This window comes from Anopheles maculipalpis, chromosome 3RL (assembly GCF_943734695.1).
Source record: "Anopheles maculipalpis chromosome 3RL, idAnoMacuDA_375_x, whole genome shotgun sequence".
In the NCBI taxonomy this organism is placed as follows: domain Eukaryota; kingdom Metazoa; phylum Arthropoda; class Insecta; order Diptera; family Culicidae; genus Anopheles; species Anopheles maculipalpis.
In genome coordinates this window covers 81,828,322-81,843,503 of record NC_064872.1, presented here as the reverse complement: position 1 = coordinate 81,843,503, position 15,182 = coordinate 81,828,322, and the positions used below count along the sequence as shown (strand labels likewise).

Sequence of the window (15,182 nt, the reverse complement as noted above, 5' to 3'; positions counted from 1 at the left end):
GGATTGTTTTGCAACAGAACTGGATTGAGGATCAATGCGACGAAGACAAAATGCCTCTTTGCCGGAAGCACTGATACGGAAGCTGGGGCTCGTGATGAGGATGCCGGACTCATGCCCCACCAAGAAGATGCTCGTCAGCGACCCGTTCGGCACGAGGCGTAGAGGAGCACAGCGAGCTCGTTAGCTGTATCAAGTGGCGTCTAACCTGTCGAAGATCGGATGCAGCCGTGGATGGAGGACTGCAGTCCTAGACCGAGTTTCCTGGGAATAGTTACAATACAAACTGTTTAAATTTTGTGTATGTCTTATTTGACTAAATAAGCTATTGAATAAACCAAAATTTCGCAATAAACCATTTATCTTAAGATTTTCCCAACTCTTTACCTGCTCTTTTCAATCAACCCCATAAACTCTGCGCTGAAAAATTATGACCCGATCCTTACGCACCGACCACGCACCTTCCTCGCACACGGAAACAGATCGCTCCGCTTGTTGTCCAAAAAAACGTAGGTAATCACCGTGAACACAAACAAAAAGTCGTCGTACAATTTTTCCTCATTTTGTTTGGCACTTAGTTTGGGTTTAGTTTTTCCCAAGCGATACAAAACCAAAAAGGGAAAAGGTTTGTTGTTGTGTTGTTTTCAATTCGTAGTTTTTATTGTTTGATTTATTGGATTGCCCGCAGAAAAGCGCCCTTAATGCATAGCCGCCCCACACTGCTCCGTTATAAGGGCCTGCGCTTTTGAGTATACCGTCCACCCCCTGTCTCGGATGGACAGCTTTTCCTAACCGGGCATTTCGGCCAGTTTACGGCCAACCGGTACAGTTGTGGTGCGGCTGCCTCTTGGTGGGTGTCCATTAGCCTTTTGAAAATCCTTTAACCCTACTCCGGGGTATGGGAGTGGCGAACCACACCAGAAGAAGCTCCGTTGATCGATGGTCGTTGATAAGCAATCGTAAAACTGTTGCGCTGTATAAATGTTACGGTAATTTTTTGCTCACATCTTGCCGCTTGCTGCTCGCTTGTTGTATAAATGCTGCGCCACTTCCGCTTGCTTTCTAGCACTATTTCCTTGTTTTTATGCTCGCGCAGGGTTATATTTTGTCGTACTTGAAACCATCGAAAAGCATTCACCAGGCAAACGTTTTTCGGAAGGGGCGAAGAGGGAGTAAGAACTAGGTGCTAGAATCGACCCTGATCGGGAATCCATAAAGCGGGGCACACCGGGGTTTTTACAGCAAAAAGGGCTTCGAAACGCTACTATCGGCTCACTTATCGCTCTTTTATTGGGAGATGGTTCGCTTGCCATACGATGGAGGTGTTTTTTTCTGCTTTTGTTTCTGCTGTTTCTGTTTTGATCTGGAAAAGTGCAGCAGGACAATAAAAGGAAAAGCCACCATAAAATGCTTTGTTTTCTCTGGCTGCCGATGTAAGCGAGTCACCGGGTGAAATAAAACCGGGCGAATAAAAGTGAAGCCAATAATGGTTGTGGCTGTGGAGGAGCGAGCGTTGGGCGTCGCTTTTTACGCTGGAACAGAAAAGTGGTTTCCTGTCATAAATCGGTTGTAATAAGTATTTGCGCGTTCGGGTAAATTGGATATGGATTACATTTGCCGCCCGAGCGTCCTGCGTCCGGCGCCGGTGCGGTTTTGGCCCTTTGTGTTAGAGATGCACGTGTTTTGACCGTTATTGGGTAAAGTAAAGTCCCTGCCGGAGTTGTGTCGTGGCTGTCTTAGGGTGAGCGAGCTGTATCGACGACGTTCGGTAGGTGTGAATCGTTTGCCAGGTGTGCCAAGAGCCTAGGCATAAGCCAGCTGCTGAGCCAGGTGATGCAAGTGTGATCTTGTAACCACTCTACAACCATTAGGTGCGAGTAGTCTAAGCTCGTTCCGTACACTTCGGAGCCATTGCAATTGATGTAGCCTTGCAGGAGATTTTCGTTTTATTTGATTAATATTTCCTTTCGTATTTTCATACAATGGCAAATGATTCACAGTTTTCTTTGAGGGTTTGTGTTGTTTATGAGGTTGATTATTAATGATACAATAAAGACTGTTCCACGTTCATAAGAAATATAAATACTTCGTGTGAAGTATTGCTTCATCTTATGAATGTTCGTTTTCATAGTTTGTTGGGTCACTTTTGATAATAGCCTGTAAGCTTTATAGATCCAGGTCACTGCACATTTGGACGGTTGAAGTTTCCATCTTCTACATCGTATTGCACAAGAAATATTCGATTGGTTCATTAATTACCTGTTAAACTTTGAGAGCGCATGCTCTTGGCAAAATATATCCTGCTCCATCCGTGTTCAGACATTGATGATAATATTTGTCAATCTCCATCAAGAACAAGCGTGCGCATGTGTGTGCATGGGTCAGATGTGTAACTATTGCTCAAGAATGCATCACAGGAATGCAACTCGTGCAACGAAATACCGTCGAGCAAGGTATCGTAAACAGATGCGGCTGGACGCCAAATTCCTATATCTACTTGCTGGAGCGTGTACTCGTGACAATGATTACGGTCACCGGTGAAACAGTTGGCCCAGTCGATACAGGATTAAACATCCAGCTGCCTATACCGGCACGATGGATGAGCTGGAAGTTGAAGAATTCCAATTATCTTGTGATGAAAATTGGCCCATTCGTGCTGGGATGCCAAGTAAATGGTGGAATAGTTTCTACGATTAGAGAGTCCAGAACAAACATGAGCAAATGGTGATGGTGAAGTAAGGGAAACTGGCCGAGGTAGATGAAGCGATGATGAAGTTTGTAAATTTGATGTTTAAGTTTGTAACTTTTCACTGTACGTTCCATCTCATAGTTAACTTCGACAGGAAAGCATGATAGGTAAGATGAGCACGGTATGACGTTTAGGGCTACTGTTGTCGGTTGAAACATTTTCAAATTCTTTCAAAATCATGTAGGTATAGAAAAAAAAAAGATGATTGGTATGATAGTCTGTAAAATGTGTTCTTAGATAAAAATATTTGAGCACGGAATAGTAGGAAAAGGGGCCACAATACAAATTTATGCGAAACATTCTTTCAATAGCTCCCGAGAAGCGATGTAAACCTCTGCTATGAACGACAACAAAGTCATCTTCTGCGAACGTTTTCCGCAAAGCCATTTTTCAAGAGAAGCTTCAGTTCTCAAACAAGACATTTTATGCTAAGCATTTGTTGACAACATTGGCTATCTTGCTCCAGGATATGCTTAACCTTATTTATTTATTTATTTATTTATTTATTTATTTCAAACGAAATATCTGCCCCTAGGGCTACATATAAGTGACTTAATTGCTAAATGATTTAAAAATTAAACTAAACTAAATACACAGAGGCTAAAACGGACGACAATCGATAGGCTTCAGTCAAACTAGGCATTGCAGAAACAACAAACAAAAAGAAAAAAATACTACTACTTATGGGCAGAAGCCATGATTTTATTCACGGTATGATTAGAAACAGATGATTTTTATTAAATTGTTTAACGTAGGGATTTAAATACGACGATTAGGTGGTGGGGGCGCCGCAGCCGCCAGTCTTCACTCGGTAGGACCGGGGCTCAAATCCCATCCGGGCCACGTATTCAAATACGTGGTATCTATGAGCCTAGTAAGCCAACCGACATGACCTAGCAGGTCGTTAAGACAAGAAGAAGCAGGACGTAAACGATTTATTTGGCTGTTTTTTTTTACCAGAGGTAGACACCAAAGGTTTAAGAACGGTAGAAACTCTCAGGGTCCTTTGCTACCACGAAAGGCCTGCGTCAGCGTCGCTATTCAACTTGGCGCTATAGAGGGCCATCTGTGACTCGGAGGTGGAGACCTCGGGAACCATCTTCTATAAGTCAACCCAGCCTACGGAAACATCTCACCTCAAAAAACATCGAACGCAATGATCGAAGCTGGGACTGTATTCTACCTTTTTGGTCCCAGTACTCACATACGCCTCTGAGACATGGACCCTGTCCAAAACAGACGAAGCCCTCCTAGCCGCGTTCGAAAGGAAGATGCTCAGAAGGTGGTTGGAACTGTACGACAACCTCACGTGCACGACCGTCGTGCAGAGAATTGGGCTCGCCAGGCTTTGATGGGCTTGCCATGTTATACACAAGGCACCGGACGACCCAGCTTAGAAAAGTTCTTTTAGGGCGTCCACACGGACAGAGGAGGCGTGGACGCCACCCAGATTGAAATGGGAGGATGGCATTAATTCATCCGCCATCAAGGCCGGGATAACGGATTGGCGGACGACGGCGCGGAACCGTGAGTGGTTCCGGATTCTGCTGCGCCCGGCCAAGACCGCAAAGCGGTTGTAGCGCCTGATAAGTAAGTAAATAAAAGATAAAAGGAGATGGCATGACAAATAAGAGGTGCAGAACATTTTTTTGAGAAAAATTTTGTCTGTTATATTGTCAATTAAAATTTTGTCATTATAACAAAAAAGATAAAATCAATAATTTTTTCATAAATTTAGATGTAGGACAATGAGCACTATTTGCATCAAACACTAAAAAGCCTCATAGTGCCCCCTCAAACTCTTCTACATTTAATATTTCATTGCATGGTCAACTTTCAGAGTTTATTCATTTATCCACCTGTATTATTTGTGGCGTTTTTTGACTCGCAATCAAACAAACTCGTAATATATGTTAATATGGCTGTCATGCGATGATAATGAACGTCAAGATACGTATCGATGTAACCGTGGACGACGGGCATATTGTAAATGAACCGGCGGCCGCAATCGTTATTCAAATTTAATTGTCGAAAGTATTTGTTACGGATACTTCTGTCGAAGAGAATAATGACACGGAAAATTGAATTCGTGCTCTTATTGTTTGTTTATTATACCTGTTTTCCACACACACACACACACATAGCACATATTTCTATGCCGGTGTTTTTGCCCATTGTTTCCCAGGCGAGATAGTGTGTGTGTGTGTGCTTGGCTTTTGATGCGGGTCCGGTAAGGCTTCGGTGTAATTAAAATCTCTGATAAGCACGCTGTCAGTAGATTGCAAAGGTTATGTTTCCGCGCTTATCACGCATGCATCTTGCAGTTGTGCTTCAGGTCGGGGTTCGGAAACGCATGAGTGCGATTAACACAGTTATCTGTTTGCTATTATGGTGATGGCACGATAATGATCCGTTTGCGAGGATCGCTGTCCAGCATGGTCCATCTGATGGACGCGACCCGGGCTATCTGTTTCGATAATTATGTACAACACGCTCGGTAAACGAATGGTGAATGATGGGGCCAGCCTGCCATGTGTTGCCTGGCTGCTGCTGAACGCACCTGTGTAGCCTAATTTTTACATATTAAATGACCCATGGTACGTTCCAGTAGAGAGGCGTTTTCTTCAACTGTTAAAATGACTGATACTAAAATCTTGTACTGGGTGTGGTATAACCACACCGATTCTTATTCGGTGAATCGGTAGTGTGACTGGTTCCGAGAGATTTAACGGTCTTTATCGGTTGAACGAAAATGCACGTGTAATTAGTGCCAGCTGGAACACTGTGGAGCTTCGCATATGGGGTACTGTCGTACCGTGACACAGCCGGAGGTTGAGATAAACTTTTGAAGCCGAATTTAAATACGCTTTGGTTGTTTCTAACCCTTATTCAAATGAGGGTTCTATGTCGGGTATAGCTAAGAGAAATATAACACAAATGGCAGAAATGTCTTGAACGACCCCATACTGTGTCGTTTAACTCGATCTTTTGGCCGATTTGTGATTAGAATGATCTCTTTTTCATTCGTTTATAGAAACTTTGAGTCTCTGATTAGAACGATCGTTCTAACCGTTTAGAAAAATTAGTAGTTATTCTTCCTTCTTTCACCAAAAAAATATTTACTTACCTTCAACATAAGTTTTGTATTTTTAAGCGCAGTGTGAATGTGAAATTTTCATGTGTAATAGAAAAATGCGTGAACAGTTGTGTTTGAAAGGCTATAAAGTTTACACCTTGCATTAGATGTACGCTTAATGGGTACCCAAATCCAGTAAAAGTTCCATTTCTTTATCGGTGGTAATTTGGGAAACGGCCTTTAAATGTATCATACCGTTTGTTCTACTGACCCACGGAAAGGGTCAGCCCATTTAAGGTATGTATTGAGTTCACTTTTAGCGAGATAAGATGCCTGATTCCAGCGCTTCTAGGCGGTATCTTTAAAGTAAATGGAAGAGATTTCGGTTAATCATAGCAATGTAATGTGTACGTCAATTTATAGGGGGTAAGAGCATTTTTTTATTGGAGCTTGGCAGGGACTTTTGGTCGTAGCTGGCACGATTAAATTTCATACTCATTGTTTTCTCGAAGACCGAACTGTCCAGCGAAGAGATAATAAAAAGCCATGCAAGAAAGAAATTGCATATCAAAACATTCTCAGGCTTTTTGTGCCTATAACAGTGGTTATGTTTTAAACTAAACTAACCGATGTGAAAATGTACTCTTGAAAATCGTTCAAAAATCGTTCAAAAATCTATAGTGAAAATTCTGATTGACAAGAGTAAAATTCAGTTGCAAATGTGGCATTCACTTGAGACTCTAATCCTAATCCTTATAGTTAAATTGGGAAGGTAGAACTTAGAGATACCTCCTGTAAAGGTTGATTGTACTATTAATATATTTTTTATAAGAAAACGGAACCATTTTATAGTCTTCTAGCGTACCACCTCAGCAAGTTTGAAGAAGGTTTACTTGCTGAAAAAAAGCTCTCATAATCTTCAGTTGCACAACGTGACTCTTTACCAGCGAAAAGAAAAACCCTCTACCGTGCGATAGCGATTTGCGATAAGTGTGCGTGTGCACATGGGCAAAGGCGTTGTTTTCTCCCTTTCTTAGTCCCATCCCGTTTCGGCTAGTTTCTTCCGTGTTGGAGTTTGAAAGTCGTGAAGGAATTAAAGGTAATTTCCATGTTTCTGATGGCGGATGTTCTTTCATCTGTGAAATAATTAACACCTTTTTTCATCAAACCCCTCTGCCCCACGACGGGCCCTCCGTCAATCCGCGTGCGTTCAGACCTTGTCGCTCGATCATCTCTCGCAGGGTGGCTTCCCGCTTTTTCCCGAGAATTCCGTGCTACCCCCGTGTCATTGTTTTGGCGATGGGCTCGATCGTTGCGGTGTGATTGTTGTCCAAGCAATGGTGGATGGTATCCAATCTTTCTCCTTGTTTTAAATTGTTTTTTTTTTGCTGTTTCGTATGCCCATACCCTTACCTTGTATCCGAAACCTGTATAAAGTCCACCGCTCATTCGATTTTTAAGCGTAATGAGCAGGGAATGTATGAGGGTCCATTTATGCGGCAGGGGTGTTGCCACAGACCTACACGCAAGCCGATTCCGCCGGGCTGGATGGGTGGATTTTTTGTTTGTTTCAACGGTGGACGGTGTATTCTTGCCCACCGTCAACCGTCTAAATGGTTCTTGTCTATTTTTTCAATTTGAATTTAAATTTTTCCTGCCCCTTCGTACGTTTCACCACGGCAAATAAACATAAAACTGCTGGTGCTTTGCATTTTCGCAGGTTGTAACGCTGCACGGTGGAAAATAGAGAGGAGTTGGGAAAAATTTGAGCAGTAGAAAAAAAGGGAACCATTCAAACACAGGTGTCCGAGAGCAGTCTAGAGCGCCCTAGTGCAGAGGTGCAGTGCAATGCAGCGATGATAGGGGTTTATGGCAGTAGAAATCAGATAGCGTTCTTCTGGTGCATCGCTCGTGAGTCAGCTGCATCGATGCATAATTCCAAGGGCGGCAAAAAAAAAAAACCGGCGCAATGCTTGCCGTTGTGCAGCGATCGTCATCATCCGTGGTCGTCATTATCCGTCCTGTCAAGTCATCTGCGGAAGCGCGTTTTTGCTACACCCATTAAGCACGTTAGACATCGAGCAGCTTTTGGTGTAAATGAAATTAAGCACGCCGCTGTGGACACACACACACACACACACACGGATATTCAAATAGTGGTAGCTATCAACGAAACCATGCCGGACACATGCTTACGTGGTGTACCCACGTTGAAGGTTTGGGTTTAGTGAGGGATTTTAATTTCTGTACTTTATTTACCTCGCTCGTTCTAGCTCACTATTCACTCGCACCCCTTTGAACAGCCCCATTGTCGCTCTAGTGCAACAAACTTCTGGTTCGAAACGATCATCCCGTGTGAGAAAAGTTCGGCGTGATCATTCGACCCATGTCTCAAAAACCTTCCCTCCGGCGAACCGTATTCAAATAATTTAAATAATCAACGTAACGCCACAGGTTCAAACCGAATGAATGCGCACAGTGCGGTGATAAACTTCACATTAGGTGAGCGTAAAAATTATCTTCCGGACAAAATCGCTTGCCCTTAAGAGTGTGTTCTCGGTACCGATCGGGTATACAAAATGGATAGGAGCAAGGTGGGAGTATGGGGCAAGTGGTGAGGACAGTTGGTTTATGGTTGGAAAAAGTTTTCTCGTCAGTTTCGGTTTGGTCGAACACGGCGGGAAACCAAAGTTGTTGGTTCGCGGTTGTTGGTTTTAAAATTTTCCAGCTTAACGTGCCCCTTCACTACAGTGTCCTTGCAACGGGTAAATACGTTCGGCACACACACGCACGCACGGTCATATGTGAGGGACAAGCTTAAGTATTTATATGGGACAGCTCCCTGCGAACTAATAAACTTGACCGAAATTTGGAATTATTATTCATAATGAAGTGTGGACAATCGGTCTGTCGTACAACGGGTTGCCCTAGGGCGTACTCGTCACAAAGGTGCAGGTAGATAGGATCATCATCATCATCATCATCATCATCCAGTTTAATTATTCACCCAATGTATATGATGTTTTGGGTCGTTGGTAAAACGAGCAATTGCATTTGATTAATATCTTAAGACGGTTGTAAAATTGTCCGGTAGATAGAATACGGGTTAATTTGGGAAGGTTTTATTGTACTTAATAGGGCTGTTGTTCACCTTACACGTTAATTTATCGCCGTTCGTTTTGGATTCTTTTTATTTGATCATCATTCCAGATATCACTATTGAAAGATTTAGTATACAAATTCCTAACTTTTAGCTTGCTTTCAAATGTAGAATGTTCTATGGCAGTATGGGTTCTAACCTATTGTAATGAAGCAATTTGAGTTGTAGTTAAGCTGGAAAATTTTATTTCCTGTCGCATTATTCCTACTTCAATAAACTATTTCTTCTTTTTATTCTTCGTTTCTACTTAACGACTTCCAAAGCCGTGTTGGCCAACTTAGAATAAGGTTATATTATTCTACTGAGCTTTTGATACCTGAACATCATTTTTTTCAAGCTACTAAAAGGACTTTTTTTGGCATTGAGTGTTTTGAGACATATTGTACAATTAGTGAAGATTTTTGAAGCTACGTACCGGGAGCTCCAGACCCCGTTACTAGTAGAGTGTTTATATTATGCTGGTAAATTTTAAAGTAGATCTAACGAAGGAACGGAATTGTAATTAAAGAAAGTGACGGTCTTTAAAGTCCTTGTCGTTACATGAAATTAAACCTGAAAGTCGAACCGTTTTGAAAATTCGAAAAGACTTTGCAGAGTCATTCTGGTGTCCAAAAGCTGTGTAATGTTTTTGTTTATGATACATTCCTAATAAAACACTGTACTTAAGTTTATGTAAAATAAAGAATTTATTGAAAGAGTTAATTTATTTCTTTTCTTGGTACATTTTTCGGTTGATTAAACCATCTCTACGAACTCACAAAAGCACAACATGACTTCCCAGGTCATTTACCAACCACTGGTGTAACGCACCGTTTTGCAATGTCACGGTTTTGCATGGCAATTTGATTACAGCGAAAAAACTGCGGGCCTCCAGTTGCTCGGTCCCCATCCAAACTCCATGGGGCGTTGCCTGAACTTCACGCTTGCTCCACATTACCGATAATGCTATCGTACAGTGCGTCCTTGACGTCGCCCGCAAGCAGGAAGTCCATATGGTTGAAGGTTGCGTTCGGTAGCTGGTTCAGGGCCACCAGATTCGGTAGACGGCCTGCCAGCTGCCGCACATCGGTCGGGTGCGTTAGCTGATCGGCAAGGCCGTAAAACACGACCACCGGCACGGTGACCTTGGTGAGGTCGTAGTCGGGAGGCACATCGCTACCGGTGTACCGGCGGCGGTTTTCCTCCGCCCCGAAGTCGTACGGCCGGAAGTGACCGGAGATAACCTCCTGGCCGAAGTGTGCTACCTGCTTGAGAGAGCAGCCGGCTGGCAAGTGGTGCATTACCATCGGGAACCCAAGCTGTGATGCGTGCGGGTACTTGTTGCCCGTCATCGTGTGCATCGCGTCCAGACAGAGGGCTCTGCTGTAAAAATCGGGACAGAGCGCTTTGGACAAACGGTGTACTTCCTCCGGGAAAGGTTTCATTTCGTAGATACCGAACGCGCTAACAAATTGCTGCAAGAAAATAAGAAACCAAAATGGTCAAAATGTTAGCATACGTTTACACTGTTTCCATAGTCCAATCCATTACCAATGCAACTGATTCGTGTTGGGCCAAAAATCGCAGGAAAGGGTTTTGTAAATGGGTAAGAAAGACGGCCGGAGCGAGTGCCTGCATAAGCCGGAACTTCCGGTTATACTCCGGGCGCAGTGAGTTCAGTACGAAAAATATGGTCGTACCCTGCGAGTGTCCTACGTAGTGCAGCTGTGCTTGACCCGTTTCAGCTAGCACGTGGTCCACCATTGCCGGTAGGTCGTACAAACCAATTTCATGGAAAGAAAAGTCCCAAAACTCGCGTTCTTCCAGCGGTAGATGTGTGTGGTTGCGACTGTACCGGTTGCCTCGTGCATTTCCGAGCCACACGTCATGACCGCGATCGGAAAGCAAATAAGGAAGAGCTTCTTCCGGACCGATTAGGATCCAGTCGGCTGAGGAACCCATCAAACCGTGCATGAGCAGAACTGGTAGTTTGTTTGGATCGGCTGGCCCAGCAAGGGGTGATGCACGAATACGATGAAGCTCGACGATATACCCATCCTCGGTTACGATGTTGTGCACTTCGCTAGCGTAACCGTACTTTTGCGTAATTTCAGGCTGGAACAGAAATCGGGAAACCAATTGTAAACGATAAGCATGCAGGATCATTAGATTGAAAGGAAAAAAAGGGTTTTTGGTTCACCGTAGTTAGGACTGCGTCTTCTTCACGGAAAATAATATCACCGACAATCCCAGAAATGTAGACGACAGTTAGAAAAATTTGGATGCTCGATGTTACTAGCGCCATCGTGAACGGTAAGAACTGCGATGGATGCAGCGGACGTGTAATATATTTATATGGACTTCAAGCAGATGCGGGTCACATTCTGAGGTTGTTCTAGGCAAGGTTCTATGGTCGGATAAATGATTTACTTGACTTTAAAGTCTCTTCATAATTGGCTGACAAAATGCATCCTCCACCGTGACAGCCTAAAAGATAACAATTAAAGGAATACAGAGTTTCAATATTTGCACAAGGCTGGCTCGAAGAAGGTTGTTATTATTAATAACATTAGTAACGCCTTTTGCAGTTGACGACCTCTACATTGTTGCGTTATCAAATACTGTGTCACAATTGTATGTAGGAAAATTAAAAGAACAGAACACATATCATTTCTTTGTTTGCGGAACTGTGATGTTTGCCACCGAAAGAGATCACTTTTCAATTTGTTTGCATTTTTAAAAAAAAGAACTGAAAGAAGGACACTTACAGAACAGGAAAGAAGGAGGATCTGATTGATTAATATGACGTGAGCGAGGAAAGACTCAGACTAGAAAATTTGCAACTAAGAAGTAAAATGTGTTAGTTTGTTAAAGATCCCTTCAAAAGTCTCTCTTTTTAATGCTGTTTTTGTAGCTGAAGTGTACGAAAAACTAATGCCTACAAATTAGTATTATAAACAGTAAATTACGTCCTAACAACAAATTAAGACTTGGGTATGTTTTAGCAGAGAATGTATCGATTGAGTCTTCATGTCTTTAATTCTCTTCCACGCATGTTCTTTTGCGAACGTTGTTAAACCGTTTTCTACAAGTTCCTGAATATTAAACGAAGCACATGCAGCCTCACACATTGTGCCGGCGTTGAAAATAGTTGTTTTCCCACATGTTCGAACCTTTATAAAGCAACGTCACTTTTCTGCTGCTTTCGCACCCCGCTCACCTCTCTTAACGTGGCCACTGACGGGCCCAAACCAGGGGCAGGTGATCCATCATAATCACTCCCACCTACCCGTCAGGGTGGAACCAGCGTTCGTGTCGGCCCTTCAACAGTGACAGCTTCTGGTCGGCCTACCTGTCACCTACTCACCACGGTATCACCTGCAAGGGTCAGCTGTTTCCTCGTCTAAGCCCGCAAACTACAAAACTTTCATCCTAATCTTCTAGCTCGATGTGATTGATAAGGTTTGTGGATTGGGGTTCGTGTGGCAACCAGAACTTGGCACGATGCCACGAACCACCGGGAAGATGGACCCTTGCGCTGACATCCGGTTGGACGGTTCCGGTAGCCAACTTTAGCAGCTATCTATTTCTAGAATTTGGGAGAATTTCGGGAGAATATAATTAAATCAATGCCAATTAACGCTGAACACGAGAAGAGGCAAGCTCAAAAGAAGCCTCGAATTCGTCGTTCGTTCCTGGGAAAGCAGCATGGCGTGGTGAACAATCTGCTACCGGTTCACAGGTTTATCAAGTTCGGGTTAACGTTTCTAATCGAATTAATCACAGAACATTCACCGTCTTTACGGGCTAGCGGACTGGGCAGGGCAGGAATTGTGCCATTCCTGCAAAGTGTCTATTCCGAGGGTACGATACGCGCTATCTGGGATAGATATTGGAATATTTTAAACAATTTCCCCCGGCGGCTGGGTATCTTCCGATTGCTTAAATTTATTCCGACAACCGAATCGCCGAAAGTGGGTTCCGCGCCAAGTCGATTGCTTTAGGCACGCGCTTGCCCCTCATTGCTGGCCGTTGATGATTGGATGGTACGAATTCCGGGCCCGGTTCTTCCGCTCCTAAGCAGATAAACCAATTTGCGGTCAGTCTTGGGTAACGTGTTTCATCTAATCTACGTTTCGCGACGTCCCAGACTGACCGGTTAGCGGTGTGTTTTTGTTTGCCGCACCGAAACTTGTGTCTACTTTTTCCTCAATTCTACCTCTGTGCGGCTGGCAAGGGAATTTGTTGATTTATCTAAATGTGATTGTGCTCGTCTCTTTATTTTAATTTACAACCAATTTAAGCGCACCGTTGCGTATCGTTGCTGAACGTCGCTGGGCGTCGTTGACGGTTTACGTAGTAATTTTTGGAACCAAACCTCTCGGCCACCACACAGCCACACGTGTGTTAGCTGCTGGGCAGTTAAAGAAGAGCAGAAAAACACGTTCCACGATCGTCCGTGAATAGCAGATCATCACCATTCAGTTTCGCGCCGTGTGGATCTGTGTGTATTTGCGTGCCGGAGATTTTGTCTAACCGAAAAAAAAGGTTTGGTTCCTATCTATCGGCCAACCCTACCGTCCCTGCCACTTGACGGATGACCGGAGTGGGCAGTAGTGCGATCCGCGACCTGTTCTGTTTTGATCCGTCACTGGTGTTAGGTTGAGTAATGAAGGGTTTTGCCCCGGCCTATCTGCGATACATATCTGTAGCGTGAAATTTCCGCATTTCTAGCCGTTTTCAGCTGCTCCGTTTTACAGCACATGTTTTATTTTTTTGGGGTTTACCGCGTTCGGTGGACGCGGACGTTGCCGAAAGGACGAAGCGGGAAGTGGAGGAGTTCGGGAGTTTCACTATGCGTTAGTCCCCACCAACAATCGCAGGTGCTGACTGGTAGGTTGGCTTCCCACTGGAGAATGATATTGATCTACCAGTTCAGTTACGCATGCTGGACTAGGCGAACCTTCCATTTTTTCGACAGCTTTTACGGGCACCATTATTTGTGGCTGATGCCGATTGTCCTACTCCTTTATTTTTTCGGAGCGGCAACAATGGCAGAAACGTTCGAGGCGGGGTGGTTGTTTGTGAAAACGTGCGTGTGCTTTATATTTAGTTTCTACGGGGGAAAATTGATGCTTTTCTAGGCAGACACGTTTTCCGCGCTAAACAATGCATAAAAAAGGGAACTATGAAAAAATCGACGAAGAAATAAACGAACGGCTTTTAAGCTCACAATAGCCACGAGTCGCGCTACTTGGATGGGTTTTGTATTATTTGTTTTCTGTGTGTGTGTGTGTGTGTGTGTGTGTGTGTGTGTGTACGCAATTTTTTTTGTTACAGGAGGGTTACTGGGATAATTATTTTAACACCAATTTCGACTCCGGCAAATGGCGTTGATTTTCACCAGTAATTTTGTGTCTATAGACGCTTGTTTTGTCAAATAGTCGGGAGGGGTTTCTGGTTTAGCTTTGTAGTAAGGCAGCGTAATTTGGATGTAATAGAATGGTTGATACTATATTTAAAATTGAATTTGTGTTGTTAGGTTGACATAATGGAAGATGGTGAAGATTGTACGGAAAGGTGAGTTGGGATAAGTTTTGTTTGGGTTTTAGTTTGGGATTGAAGCAACTATTATTACATTTGCTGATACTTCCGTTCCATTGATATGGTTGTTGTAACATAGTTTCACCGTGCTGCTTTCAAAACATTACAAGGTATGTTTAGTTCATTAATGATCGGATAATTCTTTTAGAATTTTTGGTTCTTCATACTTACTTTCTTATTGATTAATTCTCATTAAATTCAAAAACTCTTCTGAGGTGTCTTCAAAAAGACAAAGTTTAGTTATAATCTGAATCCTTTTATTGTACGTATTTGGAAGTGTTTGTTGAGCTTCCGAAAGGAGTCTATTGTCATCTGTCCTAAGCTTTTGTTCGGAAGGTTAGCCAGTTGCTGGCTGGAGAGGTGTTCACAAGCACCATCTTCTGCGCCAAATTCGGGTCTCTGACACGGTGCATCCTGACCAAATGACTACTTTCACAGTGGTGTCTCAAGTTTTCCCAAATATCGTTGATGAACAATATACCGATCATGCGTAAACATTCGACCTCTTAGCAACGGGACATTTATAAGGATGATGTGATGTCGTTCCAACGATTGCACCGAACACTTCGATAATTGTTTTAACTTCTTTGGGTTTGGTAAGCGAGGTTGTCAGCGTC

The 15,182-nt window shown here is 43.4% G+C and overlaps 2 protein-coding genes and 1 pseudogene across 2 annotated transcripts in view; 1 reads left to right on the top strand and 2 right to left on the bottom strand.

Annotated features, from left to right (window-relative positions):
• LOC126561961 (UDP-glucose 6-dehydrogenase) overlaps positions 1-15,182 on the bottom strand; it is a 299,499-nt gene that overhangs the window by 87,320 nt on the left and 196,997 nt on the right. The window lies entirely within an intron of this gene.
• The window catches only part of LOC126561876 (PTB domain-containing adapter protein ced-6), a 359,240-nt gene that overhangs the window by 272,688 nt on the left and 71,370 nt on the right, over positions 1-15,182 (top strand). The window lies entirely within an intron of this gene.
• Positions 9,900-11,266, bottom strand: LOC126562330 (lipase 1-like; annotated as a pseudogene).